Source organism: Aquarana catesbeiana, linkage group LG01, assembly GCF_042186555.1.
Source record: "Aquarana catesbeiana isolate 2022-GZ linkage group LG01, ASM4218655v1, whole genome shotgun sequence".
NCBI lineage: Eukaryota > Metazoa > Chordata > Amphibia > Anura > Ranidae > Aquarana > Aquarana catesbeiana.
The window spans coordinates 427,081,618-427,107,266 of record NC_133324.1 but is presented as its reverse complement, the minus strand read 5'-3'; the positions used below and the strand labels follow the sequence as shown (position 1 = coordinate 427,107,266).

The window sequence follows — 25,649 nt, the reverse complement described above, 5'->3', positions numbered from 1 at the left end:
GTTTTTTATGTCTTTATGGACTTTTGGTAGTGAGTAAAAGACCGGTATATGGGGGAAATTGTTCCTAATGAATTCCCATAGGGTCGAATTGTCGAATAGGCCGTATCTATCAATCTATAGAAATCTTGATTGTATTTTTTAACCAGACTTGCCGGTATCCGGCGATACCATTCTAGGTTGTTTAATATTTTATTGCACATCTTGATGTAGTCCTCATTATTAAATACCACAATATTTCCACCCTTATCCACATTTTTTATTGTGATTCGGTTATTTGACAGTGTTTTAAGTTCTGCTGTTTCACTTCTAGTTAAATTCTTGGGGAGTTTAGTGTGGGTTTTTATCTTGTCTAGTTCTTTATCGACTAATTTAAGGAAAGCCGCTGCATTCGGATGGGTACTAGGTGCTGGGCAGAAATCCGATTTCTTTTTTAATGTGGATTTGTTTCCCCTAGAGGGTTCATTGGATGTTTCGATTGACTCTAAAATTTGGGAGAGGTTGATTTCATCTATGAGATCGGTTGGATCGTTTTCATCAAGAAGGGACACCAATTGCTTCAATGCCTGGTTTTCTTGTGGAGTAAGATCGTTTGGCCCTTCCTGTCTGTGGTAAAGTTTTTTTAGGATCAACTTTCGTATAAAGAGATGGAGATCCTTATAGATCTCGAATTTATCCAAGTTTTGGTTAGGACAGAAGTTTAAGCCTTTTTTGAGGACAGCAATTTCATCATGGGAAAGTTCGTAAGATGAAAGGTTGATTATATTTAAATCATTCGACTCTTGTTCTTGACCAGCAATTGGGACAGTTAAAGTGCTATTTGTGTGTAGGTATTGGGGTTGGATTGTGTGGGTTGCACACCCATCAAAATCTTTTCTAAAAAAGATGGGTCGTTGAAAATAGTGTCTAGTGACGTGACAGTTGAGGGATTTGGCTGGGGAGTGGTTTCCCTTATCGGGATATGTGTGTTAGTTTGTGTATTGGGTGCTTTAATGGTTAGCTCATGTGTGGGTGTAGGGGAATTAATTTTTTTGGGGATGTCAAGGGTTAATTTCTTCGCCTGTTGTCCCTCGTTAGGGTCCCCGCGAAATGTGCGTTTAGTGCTCTGTCTTATATTTGGTTTCTGAAAAATTTGGGTATGAGTTTGAGGTAGGTTAGAAGTGAATTGTGAGGGAGTGGCTTGGTGTCCCTGATGTTGGTAGTTTTTATTTTGGTTAGATCTATTTTGGGTCCATTTATATGCCTTCCCGTCTCTGAAGGCATTCCTGTCCCGAGTAAGTTTCTGTCGTTTTTTTATAAGTATATCCTTATTGAACGTTTCTAAATGTATTTTAAGTCTGTCCTCTTTGTTGGTAAGGGGTCTCTGGGTTTTCAACTGTTGTAATTTATTGCAAAGAACTACAATGTCTGTGTCTAGGGTAGTGGATCTCTTTCTGTATTCCTCAATCAAGATTTCCATCAAGCTTTGTGAACATGCCCGCAGGGCTTGTTCCCATTTGGTTTTAAATTCCGAGTCTAGGCCCTCCTTTTTAAACTTGTTCTGGAATGCGAAGCTAGCCTACATAATGCCAATGTAAGTGTAAATGGAATGAAAAATATAGCATGTACTTATGTCCTTATGGCCTGATATGTACACATACTCATTATTTCTCTGTCAAACACATTATTTTCAATTTAGAAACCTTTGTTAAACTTACATCCACCCCTGAAGAAGGAGGCTAAACAACTCCGAAATGCGTTGGGTGCAAGTGCATTGGTATCAATATCCCATATATGTATAAATGCATGAATCGCATTCCTTTCATTGTTTGCTATATTGCTATTGATTCTTTTATGATGTTTTTGAAATGAATAAATTATTGCTTATATACTATACAATTTTTCTTATGTTTCTCCATACGTGCCTTTAAAGTCCACCATTAGGGGAACTTTCTATTACCAAAAGTATTGAGATGCCTGCCTTTACACGCACATGAACTTTAATGGCATCCTAGTCTTAGTCCATAGGGTTCAATATAGAGCTGGCCCACCCTTTCTCTTCTGGGAAGGCTGTCCACAAGGTTTAGGAGTGTGTCTATGGGAATGGGTCATGTTGGAACTGGAGGGGGCCATCCCCAAACTGTTCCCACAAAGTTTGGAGCATGAAATGTTCCAGTAATTCATGCCCTTAGTCTGCTTGTCTTCAACAAACTGTTTGGGGGATTTATTGTGCATAATTTTTTAGAAGAGGCTTTCTTCTGGGATGACAGCCATGCAGACCAATTTGATGCAGTGTGCGGCATGTGGTCTGAGCACTGACAGGCTGACCCCCCACCCCTTCAACCTTCCCAAAGACAATCTCTGGATATGACGCTGAGGACATGCACGCAACTTTGGTCGACCATGGTGAGGCCTGTTCTGAGTGGAACCTGCCCTGTTAAACCGCTGTATGGTCTTGGCCACCGTGCTGCAGCTCAGTTTCAGGGTCTTGGCAATCTTCTTAAAGCCTAGGCCATCTTTATGTAGAGCAACAATTCTTTTTTTCAGATCCTCAGAGAGTACTTTGCCATGAGGTGCCATATTGAACTTCCAGTGACCAGTATGAGAGAGTGAGAGCGATAACACCAAATTTAACACACCTGCTCCCCATTCACACCTGAGACCTTGTAACACTAATGAGTCACATGACACTGTGGAGGGAAAATGACTAATTGGGCCCAATTTGGACATTTTCACTTAGGGATGTACTCACTTTTGTTGCCAGCGGTTTAGACATTAATGGCTGTGTGTTGAGTTATTTTGCGGGGACAGCAAATTTACACTGTTATAGAAGCTGTACACTCACTACTAAAGCAAAGTGTCATTTCTTCAGTATTGTCATATGAAACGATATAGTGAATTATTTACAAAAATGTAAAGGGTGTATTCACTTTTGTGAGATATATAATATTTCATACAGCTATATTCTTGGCTGTCTCTTGTTTGCCATTTGATTAAAAAGGGAGTATTTCTATGTTGAACATAAGACATAATATGACAGGTCATAGTGAGTTGACCCAAAAGAAACAAAATGAAAAAAGTTATCCACTGAACCAGTGTTGAAACAGTTGTATGCAATTCAGAACAAATAGCTCTATACATTTTTTTTAGATTTTGATATAGGTGAGACATGTAGGCACCTGCTTTAAAGAAGATTTTAAACTTTTCGCAGTGTCTTGCATTATATGCATTATTTTTGTGTGACAATAGTATTTTTTAAATAAAATATTTTCATGGTTGCCTACTGAAGTTTACCTTTCTTTTTCTACTATAAAGCTTATAAAATGTAGTACACTGTTTCCATATGAAAAAGGAAGTGGCTATACTGTGTATACTAATTAAAGGTGAAATAATGGCTGTTTTTTCTTTCATTTTTTTACCAAACATTTGTTAATAAAAAAAAAGAACATCTTCTATGTTATTTCACCAGGCTGCTTCACAGAGCTAATATGCTCATGTAATGTCTGTCTTTAAGTCCAAACAAACCATAGTGTATTTGAATTTAGCTTGCTATGGGATTTATACCTGTGTCTCTACTGATAATCAGGTAGTACACAGGGTTAACAAACAATGAGGGCTCCTATGCACAAAACCCTCACTGTCAGTCATACAGGGCTTCAGGATTCCTTTAAAGTCTGTGTAGCCAGTTAAGGATTATTGCCTTAATCCCTGCATTTCTGAAAATATACTCTGAAGCTGCACACTGAATTCCTGCCTACCGAGAAGAAATCTAATTTGAATGAGGAAGAATAAGAACAGAAACAAAAAGGTACTTTTTTTTGTTTTTTAATGAAAATTGAACTCGGTTTAATAAATGAATAAATAAACAAATAAACAAAATAGTTGTACTTTTAATGGTGTTAAAAATTATCATAGAAGAGCTTTTGGGCCAATACCAAAAATGTTAGATCCCAGAGGTCTGAGTACAGTGTGTTACACAAACTGTGGCCTTTCGCTGTCTGCTTTTTTTTCTCAGCTTTGACGTTGGCTGTTTAAGGTGAATCTGAGCTTTGCCCATCTAGAGCAAAGCAACAGGTTTGTGTTTTTTTTTTTTTTTCTCCACTTCAGCGAAAATTTTCCGAGAGACATTATTTCAACTTTATGTGTCAAACTTTATCTCTTCTCCTTTTTCACATCATTGTGGATTGTTTCCGTCACATCTTTATTATTTTTCCCTTCTAGGATATTCTTAAATATTTTTAAAAACCGGCGACAAACCGCCTTCTATAATTATAAACCCTATTATTATCTTATTCTCTCTCAGTTCCTCTTATTTCCCCCCACCCCCCTCCCCCTCCCCTGTGTCTGGTCCGTTCCTTTATGTTATTTATTTATCCACTTGGCTCTGCACCTGTTCTTTCTTTTATCCTATCTAAATAAATATCCGAGACTTTGTAGTTTTTCCAACTTTCCCATCTACTATTATCCCCTTTCTCTCCTCCTTCCATTTTGTAGTGATAATCTATTTCCTTTAGCCAGTTTCTAATGTCTGGTTTTCCACTTTTTAGCCAATTCTTGGGAATTAAGGCCTTGGCCGCATTCAGGAGGTTAGGTATTATTGATTTTCTATATTGTTTCTTAGGTTTATTGTAGATATGGAAGAGGCATGTCCAAATATTTTGTTCTATTTCTTCTCCAGTTATTTCCTTTATGTTGTTTAACACTTCCTTCCAGTACTCCATTATTATTGGGCATTCCCACCATATGTGTATGATCGTTGCTATTTGGCCACATTTTCTCCAACACAAGGAGGTTCTATCTTGATGGAATCTGTGTATTCTTACTCCGGTCATATACCATCTTGATACTAGTTTATAATTCATTTCTATGGTCTTCATGTCCCAGGCCTTATTATATCCCATTTCTATCATTTTTTCCACTTTTTGGTTATCTATTTTTAAATTCATTTCTTTTTCCCATTGATTTATATATTCTGGTCTTTCTTGTGCTTCCAAATCTGTCAGTATACTATAAATTTTTGATGTTCCGTTTTTTAATGGTGTTTCATTGCTACATAGCTTTTCCAGTGCAGTTAATTTTGTTTCATCTCTCAGTGGGTGTGGTATTGTGCTTACTAGGTGCCTTATTTGAATATAATTCCATTCATTCATCTTCCATCCATTCCTTTCCTCTATTTCTACTCGTGTTCTTATTTTGCCATTTCTAGTGATATCTTTCAGTCGTGGGTTACCTATTCCTTGGATTTCAAATATTTCCCTCCCAGGGGTGAAAAGATTCGATCCTGTGAGTGCTAATAGTGGTGAATTATATTTCCATTCATTCTTTAAGTGAATGGTGTCCCAAATTTTAAATACATTTTTTGTTATTTCGTGCGTGTCGGTGTCCAATATTCTATATTTCCGTGGAATCCAAATATTCTTATGTAGTGTGGCTCCACTTATTGTGTTTTCCATTTCCACCCATTTTTTTTCATTTTTCTCATTTGTCCACTCTAACATTCGTGTTAAAACTATGGCTTTATAGTACCTACTTATATCTGGGACGGCAAGACCCCCATGCTCCTTTTTCCTTGTGATCAGCGTGTATTTAATTCTTGGTTTTTTATTAAGCCATATGTATTTTAGCAGGATTGTTTTAATTATTTTAAAAAAGCTCTGCGGGATTTTTACTGGTAACATCTGTAATCTGTAATTTATTTTAGGTAATATCGTCATCTTAAACATATTTATTCTTCCAATCCATGAAAGTGGCTGTATTCTTAACTTTTTCATTTCTTCTTTGACCTCATTGATCAGTGGAATAAAGTTTGCCTGATAAATTTTTTCGACTCTAGGAGTTATTTTAATTCCAAGGTAATTGAGTTCTTTTACCCAAGTGAATGGGAATTCTTTTTGTAAAAACTGAACTTCCTTTTCCTCTAGACCTATGTTTAATATTTCCGTTTTTATTGGATTAATTTTGAAGTTTGACAGTTCTCCGTATTTTTTAATTTCTTTCAGTATGTTTGGGAGTGACACTCTTGGGTTGGATACGTACATCAAGATGTCGTCCGCGTAGGCAGCGATCTTATGCTCTTTTCCTCCTAGTTTCGCTCCTTCTACCTCTTTGTTATTGCGGAGTGTTACTAATAGTGGTTCTAAGGCCAATACATATAATAGTGGAGACAGTGGACAGCCTTGCCGTGTTCCATTCTGCATCTTAATTTTTGGAGAGAGTCTACCGTTTACTTTTACGACTGCTGTCGGGCCATTATACAAATTTGTTATCCACTTCATCATTTTTGTCCCAATACCCAAGTGCCGCAATGTATCCATCATGAAACCCCAGTCTACCCTGTCAAATGCTTTTTCTGCATCCAATGACAGGAATAGAACTGGGGTCTCATTCTGCACCTTCTTGTGCAACATCAATAATGATTTTAGGCTGTTGTCCCGCCCCTCTCTCCCCGGGACAAAACCAGTTTGGTCCGGGTTGATCCACAGTGGGATTAGTTTTTTTATCCTAGTGGCCAGGATCTTGGAGTACAGCTTCGTATCAGCGTTCAATAGGGCTATTGGCCTGTAGCTTGAGCAGTTAACTTTGTCTTTCCCTTCTTTTGGTAGTATTGTAATATGAGCTAATAACGATTCACTTCTTATTTCTTCATCTTCCCCTAAGGAATTCATATATTCTAATAGTTTTGGAGTCAGCTGTTCTTCAAATTTTTTTATAGTATTTGACCGTAAACCCGTCTGGTCCTGGGCTTTTTCCTACGGGAGTTTCCTTTAATGCCAGTTTTACCTCTTCATGCGTAATATTTTTTTCCAATTCTTCTAGTTGGTCTATTTTTAGTTTTGGTAAGTTTGCTTTTTTTAAATATTCTTGTATCTTCTTTGTTCTTGTATTCGCTTCTTTCCAACTTTCCTGTCCTTTTATTGCATAAAGGGAGCTGAAGTATTTTTGAAATGTTATCGCTATATCTGTGGTTTTATTTACCACTTCTCCTTTTTCATTTTTGATCTTCTCAATGTAATTCAAAGACTTCTTTTTTTTTACCAGATTTGCTAGGTATTTTCCTGGTTTATTAGCCCATTTATATTTTTCTTGTACTACTCTGTTGTAGTCCTTCCTTTCTTCTTGTTCCATCCAGTCTTTTAATTGCTCTCTCTTTTGAGATAGTAGGCCGAAGATTTTGTTGTTTACTTGATTTTTGTGTTTTCGTTCCAATTCATAAATTTCTTTAATTATTTGTTGCATGTTTGTTTTCCTTTCCTGTTTTTTTCTTGCCCCTATAGCTATTAACTTGCCCCTAATAACAGATTTATGCGCCTCCCATATTGTTGCTTTCGATACTTCTGGTGTATCGTTTTCTTCAAAATATCTTTTAATTTCTTCTATGATGCTTTTTTCGGTCTCACTGTCTTCTAATAAAGTTTCGTTGATTCTCCATGGACCCCTTTCAAGGACTTCTCCTTTTATTTTCATTCTCAAGATTACTGGGCTGTGATCTGAGGCGGTTATTATGCCTATTTTTGTTTCTTCTATTTCTTCCAAGTTTCTATGTTCGACCATGATGTAATCCAATCTGGAGTAAATTTTGTGTACTGTTGAGTAGAATGTGTAGTCCTTTGTGCTGGGGTGCTGAATTCTCCAAGGGTCTATTAGTTGTTGTTCATATAATGTTCTTTTTAATTTCTTTAGTTGATTTACCTCTTTGTCCCTTACTCTTGAGGTACTGTCCATTTTATTATCCATGCTGAAGTTGAAGTCTCCAGCTAGTATTAATTTTCCTTGCTTGAATTCCATTAGTATTTTAATTATATCTATCAAATATTTTTTAGGGTTCTTATTAGGACAGTAGACATTGGCCAATGTATATTTTACCCCATGTATAGTTCCTGTAATAAAAAGATATCGACCCTCCGGGTCTATTTTCCTTTGATCTATTAGAAAACGTACATTTTTCCCTATACCGATGGCTACTCCTTTGGCCCTTCTTATTGGCGAGTCTCCTTGATACCATGTTGGTATGTTTCTTGAATAAATTTTGGCACTTGAGTTTTGGGTTATATGCGTCTCCTGTAGGAAAATTATTTCTGCTTTACTTTTTTCTAGTTCTCGGAGGATGATGTTTCTCTTCCCTGGGGAATTTAGTCCTCGGACATTGTAAGAGATTATTTTTATGCTGTTTACATTTTCCATTCTTGTGCCTTTTCTTCCCCGCCCGTCCTCCGGCCCTCCCCCCCACGCGGTCCCCCTAGGAGACCGGATGGAGGGGACACCCAGCGGACGCACGGGGTCTCCTCATCTCTTGTCTCAGAATAGGTGTGCCTATGTAACCACTCATGTGACTCAGACCTCTCCCTCCCCTCCCTCCCTCCCCCTCCCCTCCCTCCTCCCACCCTCCCCCTCCCTTTTTTCTGATATGGGTTTTTTACCCCCATATTCTCTAGAGCTGAGAGCATTTTACTTTGTTTTGTGGGGCACGCTCTGCCCCCTCTGCTCTATTTATTGTGAGGCGGAGCTCTGTAAGACACCCTATTACCCCCCTGCCTAAGCACTAATAGGGCGACCCCCTGTCCACTCCGTGAGTCCCTGTCTCCCTCTCCCTGCGTTTTTGTTGTGTTTTACCAATCCTTTCACTTTCCTTTTTTTCCCATCCCATCAACCCCAGCCCCCCCCCCCCCCTTTCCACTCTAGGCCCCTTGCACCGTTGTGTGGTATTTTCAAACACAGGTTTGTGTTAATGCAAACTTCCACAGACACTACTACTAACCATCCCTTTCAATACCTCACCATGCATTCAGAAGTGAAAGGAAAGCCTTGTGTAAACTACAAGTTGTGGAAGTCATAATTAATAAAGTTCATTCTTTACTATTGTTCTTGAGGCTCTCAATGTGATGGCCCAGAACTGTCACATGGTTGAGTCACAGCTCATCCATACCTGGAAGTATTGGTTACTTCATTTGGCTTCTATGGGTAATGAAGGAATGGTAAGTATATGCACTGGGAATATAGGCATTAAACCAAACCTGTTACTTCCCCTGAATGAACAAAACACAGCTTTAATGATTACATGAAGCAGTGCAAATAATTGCCCTCTACTTTAGGAAAAGGTGGATACCATTATTAGGAACCCCACTAAAATGAAGGATCATCAGGGGTGTTGACCGTATGTGTAAGTGCGTATGTTTAGTGCAGCACTCCTCTGTAAATAAATATATACACTCACCTCACTCTGCCTATATGATATGTGCACATTGGTGACTGATTTGCATTTTGATGTTTCTACCATTAGTCCTTTAAAGGGAATGCACAGTGTTTTTTTTTTTTTTTTTTGTTTATGTTTTCTTTTTTAACTATTATGTTCTTGACTAAAACAATTTTTTTAATAACAATAACTTTCCCCATTGCTTTAAAATTTCCGTTTGCAAAACTCAATAGCTGAAGCCGAGGTTCACACAAGTGAATGATTCAAAGCAGTTACCTATCCACTCACCCCCCAAAGTCCCAATAAAAGACAGCATTACCTCAAAGGAGACAACTATTAACAAGCTATCTCTTTAGTTAACCCACAGTAACATGTTTCAAATACCTATTTATCAAAAACAGATATAACACATCAGTTGAAAAACCAAAGTAAAAATAAAAAAAAAAAATGAAAAAAAATTAAAACTGACACAAAATAATGATAGTTTCCCCTTAAAGATTTTAAATGTGTATTGCAAGCTGCAATTTTCAGGAATGTAGGGAACTTGCGCAGAATTGGATATTTACAATATGTTAAGCATAGCATTGTGATTGTGTGCCGATGTGTACAGTAGTATTAATTCTCTAAAAACTGCCCAAACCTGGCACATAGCGTGCTGGTACATGTAGCTCCACAACAACTGGAGAACCTCTACACTGACTTACAGTAATAGAAACCAGAGAAAACACCTTGGAATTGAGTAGGAGTTGCACGGAGAGTGAAATTCAGCTCCAGACACACTCAATGTAGCTCCTAGCTTCCAGTCACAAATTGCCTGTTGTGCAGATAAGAATTGAATTAATTGTTATTCAAACAATACACTGAATTAATAAGTCATCATGCTGAGATATTATTCCACAATTCTGAAATATTATCTTGGGGTTCACTTTTTTTACATTCAGTGCTTTTCCACTGCTAATAAATATCAGCTACTGTGGTTTCTTACAAGACTCCTTTCATGAGTCTTTATTTATAGAAACACCATCAGAATAGACACATTTGGAGCTACCACTGCTGGCTTGTGTTTCATGTTATTTTTCCTGTTCCTGAATTCACCTTTTAAGCTGACCATAAACATCAGTAAAAGCTTTGACATTTGTAAACATCTTGCAATGGGGTTGATTTACTAAAGGCAAATATGCTGTTCAAATTTCAAGGGAATTTGCCCCAGAGTATTTCTAAAAATACCCAATCATGTGCAAGAAAAAAACAAAAACAATTTTTTGCTATCACATGATCACAGGGTGGAAGTCAGTAGAACTTCACCCCATTCACTAAGCTCTGGGGTGAATTCCTGTGCAAAATGCAGATTCCCTTGTAAAGTTATTTGTCTTTAGTAAATCAACCCCACTGTCTTTTAGGCCATCTTCTCCCCTAAAAAAGGAGCACTGGAATCATGTTAGGAGTAATGAAGGAGGGACATAAAGCCTTACCCTGATTACTTAGCCTAGGGTGAAACAATAGCAACCAAAACATTTTCTTCGACTGTTAGATTGTGCTGTCCCCAAGAATAGTGGTACTAAAATGGCACATGTATAATAGGACATTGCCCAATCTGGGTGTCATTTTTTCATATAATGGCTTATAGGCACCTTTTGTTTGTCATTCATCAGGAATGAGCATACAGACTAAGTTAAAAGTGTTGAAACTCGAGACATCTGATTTGTGTCAAGTAGTGAAGGAACAAAAGGAATGACAACCCAAAGCCTTATACCTTTAAATAAAAAACAATACAATGCAAATTCTTCAACCAACAGTATTTTTCAAATAGTTGTGCTATTACACAGTTAACTATGAAACATAAAAAAAGACCCTAACCCTAACTCTATAGCATTAGGTTTGCTATAGTGCTGCGTATCATAATTACTGTAACTTCCATGTTTTTCTTTTAATGAAATACCGGTTTCACCTTTTTATCCTATTTTTCATGTAGGTGTTGCTAATTTCTCTCCAGCCACTTTCAGTCCCTTGTTATGTACATACTGTACACTCACTCCAATGTTATCTGCAAATGGTTGGTCAATACTTGCTTTCTGATAGTAACAACAGTGGACAATGCATGTGTTGTCATGATCACTTGTAGTATTCACCAAGGGCACATATGACAGGATGACAATACACAAGTACGTTTGAGAAAGAGTTGTTATCCCATAACAGAAAAAAACTTAAACAGGGAACTTCATGACAGGATCACAACATAATATTTTATAAAAGGTGCAGATATGAAAAATTAAAAATTAGGGTTTTTTTGGTTCCAAGAGAAAATACCTTTTGCAATTATTTTACATTATTTTACATATTACATTGTATAAGATTTTTACTTCTTGGCTTTAGATCTACTTCAATTACTCAATTTACAATTACATATACAGGAAAAAATCTGTGAATGCATGAGTAACCGTATAACCACCTTAAACTTTAATGTACTTGGAATTAGTTATATTAAAGAAGAACTCCAGGGGGTTTAACTAAAACTGGAGAGGGCAAAATCTGGTGCAACGCTGTATAGAAATTGTATTGTATTGTTTTCAAAGCTTAACCTCCCTGGCCGTATGATTATTTCAGATTTTTGATGCTGAAAGTGGTACAATTATTTTGCACGGAAATTTGGCATTTTATATTGTAGGCCTGTAATTCTTAGGAATAAATCACTTAAATCTGTCCAAACAAGAGTCTAGTAGACATCCCGGGTATGATAAAGTTTGAAAAAGAAATAAAAAATTATAATATAATAAATAACTATAAATAATTATAACAAATAATAATATAATAATAATAATAAAAATGATTCAATACTGTAATCAAATCCAAAACACTGAAATTTGCTCAGTTGAAGAATTGTCGCTATCGCTACTTTCAGTGTTTGATGACGGATTTCCCCACAAATCACTATCACTCAATTATGCAAGTGATTCTAATTTATTATCGCTGTTTTCTAGCTGGTCTAAAAGCACTTTTGACGTAAACAGACATTTTTTGGTTGCTATGGACAATCTCCAGTTTCCTGGCAGAAAGAACAGTATTGATAATATAAAAGTGCATGCAGGACACTGGACAAACCACTAGGGACAAATGGGATGTGTAATTATTTGATACAGACCTGTAATCTGTATCAAACTGTATCTATACTGTGTTTTTTATTTTTTGAATTTGGCGCCGAACTCCGTCCCCGTGCGTCAGAACGCTCGCAGGGAACGAAGCTCGGCACTGTGAATCGAGCGAGACACGGCGGCTCGCAGATCACAGCGGGGAGACATCGCAGGATCCAGGGGACAAGGTAAGTAACCTCTACATGGATCCTGCGATGCGATCCCGAGTCTGGCTCAGGGTTACCGCTTTTGGTATTGAAAATCCACCCCGAGCCAGTCCTGGGAATACCGCCGGGGAGTTAACTGAATGAGCTGAAGTTAGAAGCTGATTAGCTACCATGCACAGCTGCACCAAATTTTGTCTTCTCCAGTTTTAGTAGATTAACCCCCAGGAAAACTATTTTGAAAAAATCTGCTAGGTTTTAAAGGGTGCATGCCACCCACGGATTGCTGCCTTTTATTAAAATGTACACTTTGTTTTTTTTTCTACAATACGTTTTTTAATTGCAGTAAATTACAATAAGGAGGAATAACACACAAACATAACAATTTTGTGTATCACAATGCACACCAAAATGCGTGGCAGAAGAACAAACCTTGGAATTAATGCAACAATCTTTAAACATCTGCATTTAGTATACCCCTAAGCGACAAAAACCCAGATTTGCCAATACTGCACGTAATACATCTCAAGAACAGGTTAATCACACGGGTGCCTACAGACTCAAAATGGGCAGTCTTGATGAAGGTGAATCTATAAACTCTTCAAAGGCAGGCATTTCTCTGAGAATTTAGCAGAGTAACAATGTAAAAACTAGGAAATTCACAATCCCAATCCATTTAGATAGAGGGAAAAAGAAAAAAGAATTATCAAGAAAAAGACTAAATAATTTACACTTTCATTAAATGTCAAGAAACTTGCAGCTGTCCTACTCAGTAGCCATCCTATCATTTGTGCAGGTGCATGGCTGAAGAGTTTTGGAGTAGAGGTGAACAAAGTATGATAGGTAACTGACGGACTAGTTCCCCAGCATGTCCACCTGACTGTTGATTGACAGTGCATGGCAGCCAAATAGTGACTTTCTGCCCGCTGCTGCTATGGGCTGTCAATTGCCATGTTTGGGTAATGACATCATCCATTTTCCTGACACCTTTGTTTACATTTAGCTTTCAGCCAGGAAATCTTCTGGCCAACAACCCAAAAGGACAAGGGATACAATACTGTTTGGGAAGCTGTCAGACACAGTTTCCCAGCACATACATGCCCCACTCTGAACACTGACATACCTCCATTTGCCAGCTCAGAGCTGTTCTTAATTAGTGCCAGTTTCCTAATAGGTGAACTGGCAATAATTCTTTAAGGATCTGTTGCTGCCATAGTAATAGGTTCTTGAAGTGACAGTAGTAGAACTATCTGAATTGGTCACCCATATTGGTATAGTTACCAAAACTGGAACAAATGCTGGCCTGAATCAGGCACAGTTAGTTCTAGAGTGAACTACTGTCAGGAAAGACCTAAGAACTTTATTGATTTCCACTTAGGCCTGATTCACACCTATGCATTTTTAGTGTATTTTGCAGGTTTGCACTACATAACATGTTACTTAGGAAACCATGGTAAATGGACTGCAGTGAAAATCTGCAAAATGCAAAAATCATTAAAAATGCATTGGTGTGAATCAAGCCTTGAAGTGTTCTGGGAATGGACAGGGAAGAGGAGGGGTAGACAGATGGGCTTATGCGTGAAAGAGTGGCAAGTCTGCTGTCGGAGCACCAGAAGTATAGCGAAATCGCTCAACAAAACTTTCAATTGTAATTAACTTGAAGCAATTCAAGAGGTTACATATGCCTCCTGAGATTTAAATATTTGCAAATTAGCAAATTCTTACACTGCAATAGTGCTAATTTGCAATTGTGTGAGCTATCAAGAACAAAAATGTATTATATTGTAGTTTATCAGTCCTTAAATGTAGTAGCTGCAAAACTTTTTTTCAGGCTTTCCTCTTTCATTTTCACCTGGAGATCCTGCCAGAAGCACACTTCCTGTCCTAGCATGACAATGTTTACTCACTATACTGTATCTATGGAGGAGAAATGTTGTCAACCAGGACAATAAGTATGTTAGGACTAAAGAGAACCTCTTCCTGCCTAATCTCCATAACATGGGTTGATGTGTTCTTCAGTTCAAAGAAGTAAAACGGGAAGGAAGATAAGACTGACATTGTAGAGTGAACAAGACACAGGTCATCCCTGAATTTCTGATATTATCACTACATAATTTTTTATACATATTAGATTTAACAAAACAATTTTATTTGTATATTTAGCAGAACAAAATGGAGCAAATAAGGGAGGTTCATTGTAAGGCTTTAAGATTTTGCAATCAAAACCTGCACAGTTAAGCAATATTAAAGCATTTGTTAGTCTTGTACTTTGATGTCAGGCTTTGATTATCTTTAAATACTCCTAAAACATTTGCCTAATGTCTTTTTTTATATAAACTTCCATTTATTCCTTCACTGCCAGATGTCATCATTAAGGTGGAAAGAAATCAAACGTAGTGTATAGGGCTCCTAACAAGTTTCAAGCAAATATGGAGAAATCTAACTAATCACAGGATACAGGGTTGACTTCATCAGTGTAATAATGAACATCCATCATCCAACAAGTCAGGGAGATAATACAGAAATACATCTTTTTTTTGTCTTTGGATAGAGTATGGAAGAGTCAAACCATTGTGCCTGGTGACATGACTGCAAGTGGCAGGAAATTTGGAGCATCTGGCACAGATGTCCTCATTGGGAGCTTTCACTTATGTCATTGATATTTGCTCTACATGTATTTCCCAGTGATAACAGTCTTCTTAACCAGGGCACAGACAGCATTAACATTTTACAGAGAGTCTCTTACCCACTTCACCCAAAATGAAACAAGAAAAAAGTTTAGCTGGAGTACCACTTTAATCTGCTTCACCACATCCCTTGCTTTACATCGTACCATGTGCGTGTCAATGACAAGAACTGGTTAACAGAATTACAGATACATTAACAGGCAAACATAATTCCCACATCTATTTTTCAGTAGTTTATTAAGCTGTTTGTCTAGAGATACTCTTGAATCTTTTTTTGAATCAGAACAGAAAACAGAACAAAAATTCCTAAAAATATATTGTTAATATAACAAAATAATAGATTAAACCATAAAGTCATTAAGACTGCTTCAGAGCAGAGCGTTCCATTGACATATATCACAGATTTCTATTCTAGCAATGTAGCTCAAGATGAAAAACATTTTCTGTCTGACCCTTAATATGCTATCTAAGAAACATTAGAACAGCTTTGCTGAGTCCACTGCTGGTGTGTGACAGATTTCAGGATTCCTAAGATAACTAGTAGATTGCTAGCTGTTGAGGGGAAACTTTGACCCTTCTCATGATGAAATCATTTGAGACGTGTGATTTATTTCTTCAATTACGGGTTTCATTTCTGGATATCTAACGCTAGGAGGCCATTTGAAGCTTACAATTTCACAAAATGAACTGCAAAGGCCTGCGAGTCTCTTTGTACACATGACCTCTTCTTATCTTCCACACCTCTGCATCAAGCATGTTATTTACAGTTATCAGAAAATTACTAAAACAATTCCTACATGGACCAGGTAATTAAAAGCAAACTTTTTTTTTGGATGAAGTTGATTGACAGTAAACAAGAACGAGAAATTCTGTCTAAAAATGTTAAGGTGATGGTATTTTTATTGTGTTTTAAATGTTTACATATATTTATGAAAAGTTTTAAGCATGCTGTTTCTGGATATTATGGTATATATTATATAAAAAAATAAACCTTATCCTTATACTGTAGATATTCATGTATTCTACATATTGCTTTATGCAGCATATACTGTATATTTATCTGTGGGTGTTGATCAGTAAAAAAAAAACCATGTTGTTCTTCATGCTGCAGGTCATATTTATAAAGCAGTGAAAGAGACATTTGTCAAACATTTACTGCAGGATAGTCAATCACTTAAAACACATGTATCTGAAAAATACACCTGCAGAGAATGTTTGGTAAATGTCACTATTACTGCTTTAATATTTCCCTGTGTAGTACTGCACAATAATTGTGCTGTACAGCTCTGTTTAGGCAAACCCATCAGTCTGATCAGAGTAGTTGAACACAAAAGACTCTGTATGTGACTTATTGACTGTATGTCTACTGTTTTACTGCAAACTTAATTAGCAGGGACAAGAAGACACTGCGTATAAAATAAAAAAAAAAAAAAACACACAATTGTGGACATATAGAACAGAAAGAACTAAAAAATAAATGTCACATAAAATGTACTTTCAATTACAAATTATTTGTGTATTTTGCCTAGATCAAGGTTATGACTAAGCACAAGCTAGGCATGAAATGCATTATCCTCTCTTGTCCCCCACTGTGTGCATGATGTCCATCAAGAAGTGCATCAAGAAGTGCTGCTGTCCAGATTCTATTGGTGTTCTTTAGTATGGCCGCTGCACCGAGTTGCACCTTGAGGAGCTTTGGAGCAATGACTTGAGAGGCAGGTAAGCAGTGGCCTAAAGTGGTCTAGTTCTTTGACTATAACCAATGTCTTACTCTTGACGTATGAGTAAATATCATACATGTTTCTAAAATATTAAATCTTGCATTATTAAATCATATTAAAGAATGTTTGGGAATAAATACTAATTCAAGTTTTATAGGGATATATTATGGTTTAACAATATCTGGGATGACACTTGTAATTAATACAGATAATCAGATGACTCTGGGGACATTAAAGGAATTTCACATCCAAAGACCACTGTTTAGGGCATTGTAGAACTCAATATCGGGAAAAGCTGTTAAGAAGTTTAAAAATGTCATAACCTATTGCGTGTTGGTTTTGGCAAAATAAAAATGCTGCCAGTTGTTATTACAGGTCACACTGACCCAAATGCTGGTAAGTTAAGAGCATACATGTTTATGTGGGTGTGAGTTGTGGGAAAATCAAAAATACCACATTTTTTGAAATATCTGCCATATAGAGGCCCTCAATTCAGTCCAGTGTACAAAAAATTGTCTTAACCTAAACCCTAAGTAAGATAAAAATGTTAATTTTGCATGATTCATGGTTTCAGGCTCATGTTGCATATTTCCATCTTGGGTAAATAATCGAGAGGACTGCTTTTAGTCTTTAGGCTAGCTATTTCTTCCCATAATGGGTAAAGGGAGAAGTTATAGAAAATGCATGTAAATCCTATATAAAGGCAGTAACTTTACTCACAGTCTCAGACACATCTGAAATAGTATGGTCCATGATTCAAGTAAGAGCAGCTTCATCATTGGCTTTAAATGAAAGTGTTTTGCCCAGAGCTGAACAGGCATTTTCAGGTGGTACAGCTTATTTAAGCACAATTTGAGATCACTACAAAGTGTATAGGTTAATGACCAAGCAATAATGAAGACATATAGAGAGACGGATATACAGTATACATATAAAAAAAGGACTTGAGTTAAACAGTGGAAAAGCTGTTGCAAAGTTTACCAATAAGTCCTTCTGTATCTCATTTATTCAGCAGTTATATGTTGACTGACAAACAGACTCCAGTCTGTTTCTCAGCAGTAAATTAGGTTGTGTTGTAGATGGAAATTAGTCTGTATTCCTAGGGGGTAATGAGTTGGGATTTATCATTAAAATCTACTATGCCGCTACAATCAACAACTTTTTCTTTGCTGGTTTCTAAGATTCTGAATTTGCCTTCAGCAGAAAGTTGAAAGGTTCCCTATTTCAAAAAGCACCTGTCATCCTGGGGAATAACTGGTAACTCTATCAGAAGCACTACACAGTAAAATATATATATAAGATGTGCAATACTCATATGAATATCCTGCAGTTTACAAAGAAGAAAGAGCTGGGTTATGTAATTATTCATGGATACATTGCATCACATAGCATATAGTAACCTGACGTTTTAAATAATGGAGCAAAAATATAAAAAGAAATCATAAAAATGAAATGAAATGCAATACATAAGAAACATGTGCTTAAATCTATCTATGATGCATGTTTGATAATTATTTTAACTATTATTTGAAAAATTATTTTAGTTAGCTCTAAATCCTGAATTTTTATGTTAACAACTGATTTTGCAGCCTTGTAAATTGCAAGTGGATCTGAAACAGGGAATTCGTAACTGGTGAGTTTTTATAATAGCTTTGACTGTTGGATGGTAAAAGCTAATACAGCACTTTGGAATGAAAGTCAATAGCAATGACTCCTGAGCTCTGACATGTAAGGAATAACAAACATAAAGTACATTTTACACCCACCCTTACAAAAAGTAATAATACAAATTACAGTTATGAAAGGAGCTCCCCATGTAGCTATAATTGTGATCTGTGTAACCATTATTCTCTATCAAATTGCTCCATGCTAAATAACATGTATGGGTGTTTTAGCTTAGAGAGTGCAAAGTTTTCATATGCCTTATCTTGGTAAAAGCCTTTGCAGAAAATATTCAATCATCACGCAAACATTGCTACGAAGAGACCAAGATGAAATGTATACTAATCTTATGCCCCGTACACACGGTTGGATTTTCCGACGGAAAATGTGTGATAGGACCTTGTTGTCGGATATTCCGACCGTGTGTGGGCTCCATCACACATTTTCCATCGGAATTTCCGACACACAAAGTTTGAGAGCTTGCTATAAAATTTTCCGACAACAAAATCCGTTGTCGGAAATTCCGATCGCGTGTACACAAATCCGACGCACAAAGTGCCACGCATGCTCAGAATAAATTAAGAGACAAAAGCTATTGGCTACTGCCCCATTTATAGTCCTGACGTACGTGTTTTATGTAACTGCGTTCAGAACGATCGGATTTTCCGACAACTTTGTGTGACCATGTGTATGCAAGACAAGTTTGAGCCAACATCCGTCGGAAAAAATCCATGGATTTTGTTGTCGGAATGTCCGATCAATGTCCGACCGTGTGTACAGGGCATTAGCGTTCTGGTGTTAAAAATTGGTTATGAAGCAAGGTAAGGATGTGAGATTTCTCAGAAGGAATCGACCACTCTCTGATCCATGGGTTGTGTACCAGTGCTGTATACTGGTTCTCTTGCAGTGAAGCTGAATACATTCAGTGCATTTAAAGGTCACAGTGATGTGCTTTACAAATATGCATTGCACTTCACTAGCCGTGGGAATCTGAAGCCAGTAGAGCACAACAGTAATTAATAGAGAGCTTTCAAAAAAAGATTTAACAAACTGGAGAAGAAACCCGTCACGTGATCTGTCAAAGTCACTTGACCACATCTCCTCCAGCAGTGGAGTTCTCTGCATTAGGCAGAGAGAGCTTCCTTTCATGCCATCCATTGTGTACAATTGTGTGGCTAGCTGTGATTGGTCACAATGATCACATGGTACAGACAAGGCCAATCACAGCCCATCTAGCCAATCAAAGCTAATCATAACAATACACACTGAAAAAATCTGTTTCATTCAGTAAAAATGGTTGCAGAATCCCTTAGGATTTCAGAGCACAGGTATTTGTTTGCTATTTGCTGTGTTTAGCTGATTTAAATCATTTGCCCTATACAATCTGGAGTGGAGTGGCTAAATTCTGTGTATATATTTATTTTTTGATCCATTGTAGGTGCCATTCTATAATGGGCTGAAGGGTCTATGCCTACCCTATTTTTCATTTCCAGGCTCCTCAGTTAGCTCTGCTGGTGGGCTCCTCCCCATCCTGTTCACTACTTATACCTACCTTGATGCCTGTTCCCTTCGGGTCTTCACTCACATTTAAAGGAGTTTCTTATGCTTTGGGTGGCTAATATGTTTATGAGTAACAGGCTACATTTTTTTGTATTTACAGTATTTATATACTTGTTATGTTTATTGTTTTTGTTATTTGAACTTGTATTTTACAGTAAAAATATGATGGAAATTACTGTGCCAATGAAAAAATAAGAAGCTGCTAGCACCACAATTGACATAAACTGCATAAACTAGAAACCCATAAGTGCAGCGCTAATTAATGTATAAATTGATCATATACATAAATATATGTCACAAAAGGTATATACAGTCAGGTCCATAAATATTGGGACATCAACACATTTCTAATCTTTTTGGCTCTATACACCACCACAATGGATTTGAAATGAAACGAACAAGTTGTGCTTTAACTGCATCCAAATCAGGTGAACAGTGTAGGAATTACAACAGTTTGTATATGTGCCTCCCACTATTTATGGACGTGACTGTATTTATATATATATATTATTATTAAATCTTCTTTTTTTTTGTCTCGATTGTCATCATCTTATTTCCCATTGGATTCAAACCAACTGTATATGTAAATTCATGTGATTATGGAAAGATGTATGGGGTTGCCTATACTATATAAACTTGAAGTCTATCCATTATGTTTTTATCAGTAAGGACTGATTGTTCTTATTTTTATCAATTGTCTTTTGGAATAAAATTACGCTTTTATATATGTGTATGTGTATTTTAAAGGATTAGCACCATTAATGTTCATTTATCCATTTCTTTTAACATTCTGTTTTTAGATTTTCACTTGCCCTCCTCTGAAAGCTATCTAGAGCAAGTTGGCTGGTCCAGGGCTTCCAAGAGCTGTAGGAGGGCCTGGATCACTTCTATATTACAACCAGGAGCCAGTTGTACAAGATGTTTTGAGAAATACTGTATATAATAACAGTTAAAATACAGAGCTCAATATAGTCCAAAGGAAAGGTCACATGCCAATGATGCTTACACAGGAACAACTTTATTCACCCAACAATCTTCAGTAAATTATCCCAAGGGTTTGAAAGCACTGAAATATACAGGATCAGATAAAAATGAACCTCAATATTTCACACAACTAAGATCCTTTAGTGACTACTGCCCTGCCTGTGCCATGAGATTGATATAAAAATGTTCCAATAAACTTACTTATGAAGTCTTGCAACATTCTTGCTAAATCCAACATATATGACCAACACAGGATAGGAGCGGGGAGCTGTGGAATCAGAAACAAGAAATAAGCAAACTGTTACATTGTGTATTCTTTTAACTAAAAATTCAACATTCATTTAATCATTTTTGGAAAGATACAATGATCAACAAAATGTATATCTAAAGCCTTTTTTTTGTTTTGGACAAAGTATGAAAACCTCTGTCAGGTTTTTATTGTTTCCTATATACTCATTAAGGAGGTTCACCCTGGTGAGCAAGTAAAGGGAAATTCTACATTTTATAAAGGAGATGAGAACTGGAGTAGAGAAGGAACTTTTCCAGTGTAGGCATTTGTTGCAGTAAAAACTGTCTATGAGGTGATATACGCTATCTTCAGTTCCATTGTTATGCCACTGATATTCAGTAACAACCCAAACTCGCTCATCCATATCTTTATGGACCTTACTTTGTGCCCTGGTCCAAATCATTTGGTGGAGGGGGTTATGGTGGAGGGGTTATGGAGGGGGTTGTTTTCCAGGGGTTGGGCTTAGTTCCAGTGAAGGGAACTCTTAAGGTGTCAGCATACCAATACATTTTGGACAATTTTATGCTCCCAACTTTGTGGGAACATTTTGGCGATGGCCCCTTCCTGTTCCAATATGACTGCTAACCAGTGCACAAAGCAAGGTCCATAAAGAGATGGATGAGTGAGTTTGGGGTGGAGGAACTTTACTGGCCTGCACAGAGTCCTGACCTCAACCCGATAGAACACCTTTGGGATGAATCAGAAAGTCAGTGCCTGGCCTCACAAATGCGCTTCTGGAAGAATGGTCAAACATTCCCATAAACACACTCCTTGTGGACAGCCGTCCCAGAAGAGTTGAAGCTGTTATAGCTGCAAAGGGTGGACCAACTCAATATTGAAACCTACGGACTAAGACTGGGATGCTACTAAAGTTCATATGTGTGTAAAGGTGTCCCAATACTTTTGGTAATATAATGTATGTGTGTGTGCGTTGTGTGTGTGCGTCGTGTGTATGTGTGCATCATTACAGAAGTATGACATGTTTGTGGGTATGATCTTCTCTCTAAAAATACCCTACTGAAGCTGGATATTATACAAGTGTTCTAAGCCTTTTTTCCTTTCTTTCTTTGGTCACATGTGTAAGTGGGGGCATCTTTCTGCTGCTAAGTGTCTGGCTAAACGTTTTAATAATATTTTAACAGTGAATATCTGACATTTTCTTCTTCTCCCCTTTCAATTCTTTGTAAGGATACTGTAGATGTTATCAATGCAATTATTTTATCACTTTGTATAGAAACTAGAACGGAGATAACCTTCATGCAATAATAAAGCAGAAATACTAAAATGATTTTAAAGTTATGATGCAGACTATTTTGGCATGTAAGGAAGGTAGCCCCATAGAAAAACAGAAGATTGATTTTGAAACATGTATACAAGGCAGCTTTTTGTATGCATGATAAACACAACTAGGCAGGCGGAGCGGAAGTTTGTCTATTTTTATTTAACTTACATAAGAATTGTACTGTATGTTCTTTTACACATTGAAAATAGCACCTGTTTTGTATTTCCAACCCATTTTGAGCTTCTTCAGCAGCTGTTCTCGAGCTCAGAACCTGCAATTTAACATGAAGCTGCTAATCTTGATAATGTAGAATACTAGTTTAACAACAGTAACAATTTTCATCTAAAGACAATCAGAGATCAACCAGTAATAACTGCAAAATCAAAGGGTAAAAATTGCTGTATGTTTTATAGCTATTTTATAAAATACTTCTTGTCGTCATATTATGGTACACAATCTTTTGTGAATAAACATTTCAAAGCTCATAAAACACCTACACATGATATGTTGACATATTTGCAAAGTTACTGGGAAAGTGAACAAGGCATGAATAACAGCACGCAATGTTGAGACTAGAAATGGCATGGAGCCCACTCCCCCAATTCCCTTTGTGTCTGGTATGAATTTTAAGGGGGAACACAACATAAACAAATAGAAAAAAGTGTGAGGTCCTCCCCTCCAAATCCCTATTAGACTCATTATCAAAGTATGCATCCTGAATAAAGGGGTAAAGGGGACAAGCTTGCAGGCCCACTCTAGATCAATATCAGGCCACAGGCCCTTAACGTAATGGGGTATTTTGTCAGGGGGGGAAGAATGTTGAGGACAATGACCTCTTCCCCACAAGCCTGTCCTGGTGTTGTGGGAATCTATGGATATCTGGAAGCCCCCTTTAATAATAAGGCCTCGCCCCCCAGATACTTCCCCTTATGTGAATGAGTGGAGGACACATAGTACCCCACTCATTGACATAAAAATATAAAGTCTAAATAAAGGCAATTTTTAACAAGACCATTATTAACAAAAAAAAAAAAAAAAATCATGATGTAAATGCATTGTTAAGTGCATCATCCACTTGTGCAGATCCATGTAAATCATAATGAACAATTCCCACCACCTTGCCGAAAGAAAAAACTGTGAATGACCCTTTTCACGAAAATGTTTTGCTATTCAGCACTGTGCTACTTTAAATTGTATGCAAATTAAATTTTTATAATTTATCTACACAAATAGAGCTTTTTTTAGGTGATACTTGATCACCACTAGATTATTTTATTTTTTTTATTATAAAAAAAATACTTAAAATTTTGAAAACAAAACCCCAAGATGTATTAATTTATGTTATAAGACATCCAATAAAATCAAATTTCTCCATACATTTATGGTCATGGTGTATTGTGCTACATGTTGCAAGTGCTGACAGGGAACGGGGCTGATCCTGCATTTTTAGGGAGACTATACTATTGGGGATCAGGGATGAGCGGAAAACTCCCCTGTTTGGTTCGCACCAGAACATGTGAACAGGCAAAAAATTTGTACGAACACGCAAACACCATTAAAGTCTATGGGACTCGAACATGAATAATCAAAAGTGCTAATTTTAAAGGCTTATATGCAAGTTATTGTCATAAAAAGTGTTTGGGGACCTGGGTCCTGCCCCGGGGAACATGGATCAATGCAAAAAAAAGTTTTAAAAATGGCCGTTTTTTCGGGAGCAGTGATTTTAATAATGCTTAAAGTGATACAATAAAAGTGTAATATTCCTTTAAATTTTGTACCTGGGGGGTGTCTATAGTATGCCTGTAAAGAGGCGCATGTTTCCCATGTTTAGAACAGTCTGACAGCAAAATAAAATTTCAAAGAAAAAAAAGTAATTTAACAGTAATCGCGGCTATATGAATTGTCGGTCCGACAAAACACATAAAAGTTCATTGATAAAAACGGCATGGGATTTCCCCACAGGGGAACCCCGAACCAAAATTAAAAAAAAAAAAGGCGTGGGGGTCCCCCTCAAAATCCATACCAGACCCTTCAGGTCTGGTATGGAATTTAAGGGGAACCCCGTGCCAACATTTTTTTAAAAAATGGTGTGGGGTCCCCCCAAAAATCCATACCAGACCCTTATCTGAGCACGCAACCTGGCAGGCTGCAGGAAAAGAAGGGGAACGAAAGAGCGCCCCCCTCCTGAACCGTACCAGGCCACATTACACTTTTTTTGTGAAATGGTAGGGGTACTTTTATACTCCCTTACCATTTCACATAGGGGGGGCCGGGATCTGGGGGTCCCCTTGTTAAAGGGGACTTCCAGATTCCGATAAGCCCCCCGCCCGCAGACCCCCACAACCACCGGCAAGGGTTGTGGGGATGAGGCCCTTGTCCACATCAACATGGGGACAAGGTGCTTTGGGGGGACCCCAAAGCACCCTCCCAATGTTGAGGGCATGTGGCCTGGTACGATTCAGGAGGGGGGGCGCTCTCTCATCCCCCCTCTTTTCCTGCGGCCTGCCAGGTTGCGTGCTCGGATAAGGGTCTGGTATGGATTTTTGGGGGGACCCCATGCCATTTTTTTTTTTTAATTTGGCGCGGGGTTCCCCTTAAAATCCATACCAGACCTGAAGGGTCTGGTATGGATTTTGAGGGGGGCCCCCACGCCTTTTTTTTTTTAATTTTGGCGCAGGGTTCCCCTTAATATCCATACCAGACCTGAAGGGCCTGGTATGAAATTTAGGGGGATCCCCACACCATTTTTTTTTTAATTTTGGTTCAAGGTTCCCCTGTGTGCCATTTTTATCAATGAACTTTTATGTGTATTGTCGGAACGACAATTTATATAGCCACGAGTACTTTTAAATGACTTTTTTTCCTTTGAAATGTTATTTTGCTGTCAGACTGTTCTAAACACGGGAAACATGCGCCCCTTTACAGGGAGACTATAGACACCCCCCAGGTACGAAATTTAAAGGAATATTACACTTTTATTGTTTCACTTTAAGCATTATTAAAATC

At 37.4% G+C, this 25,649-nt stretch overlaps 1 protein-coding gene across 9 annotated transcripts in view; it reads right to left on the bottom strand.

Annotated features, from left to right (window-relative positions):
• LINGO2 (leucine rich repeat and Ig domain containing 2) overlaps positions 1–25,649 on the bottom strand; it is a 3,171,904-nt gene that overhangs the window by 2,438,683 nt on the left and 707,572 nt on the right. For all 9 annotated transcript variants that reach the window (XR_012245199.1, XM_073635787.1, XM_073635794.1 and 6 more), the window contains exon 3: positions 21,274–21,340. The gene's annotated coding sequence lies outside the window, so the exon portion shown is untranslated. The remainder of the gene's footprint in view (positions 1–21,273; positions 21,341–25,649) is intronic.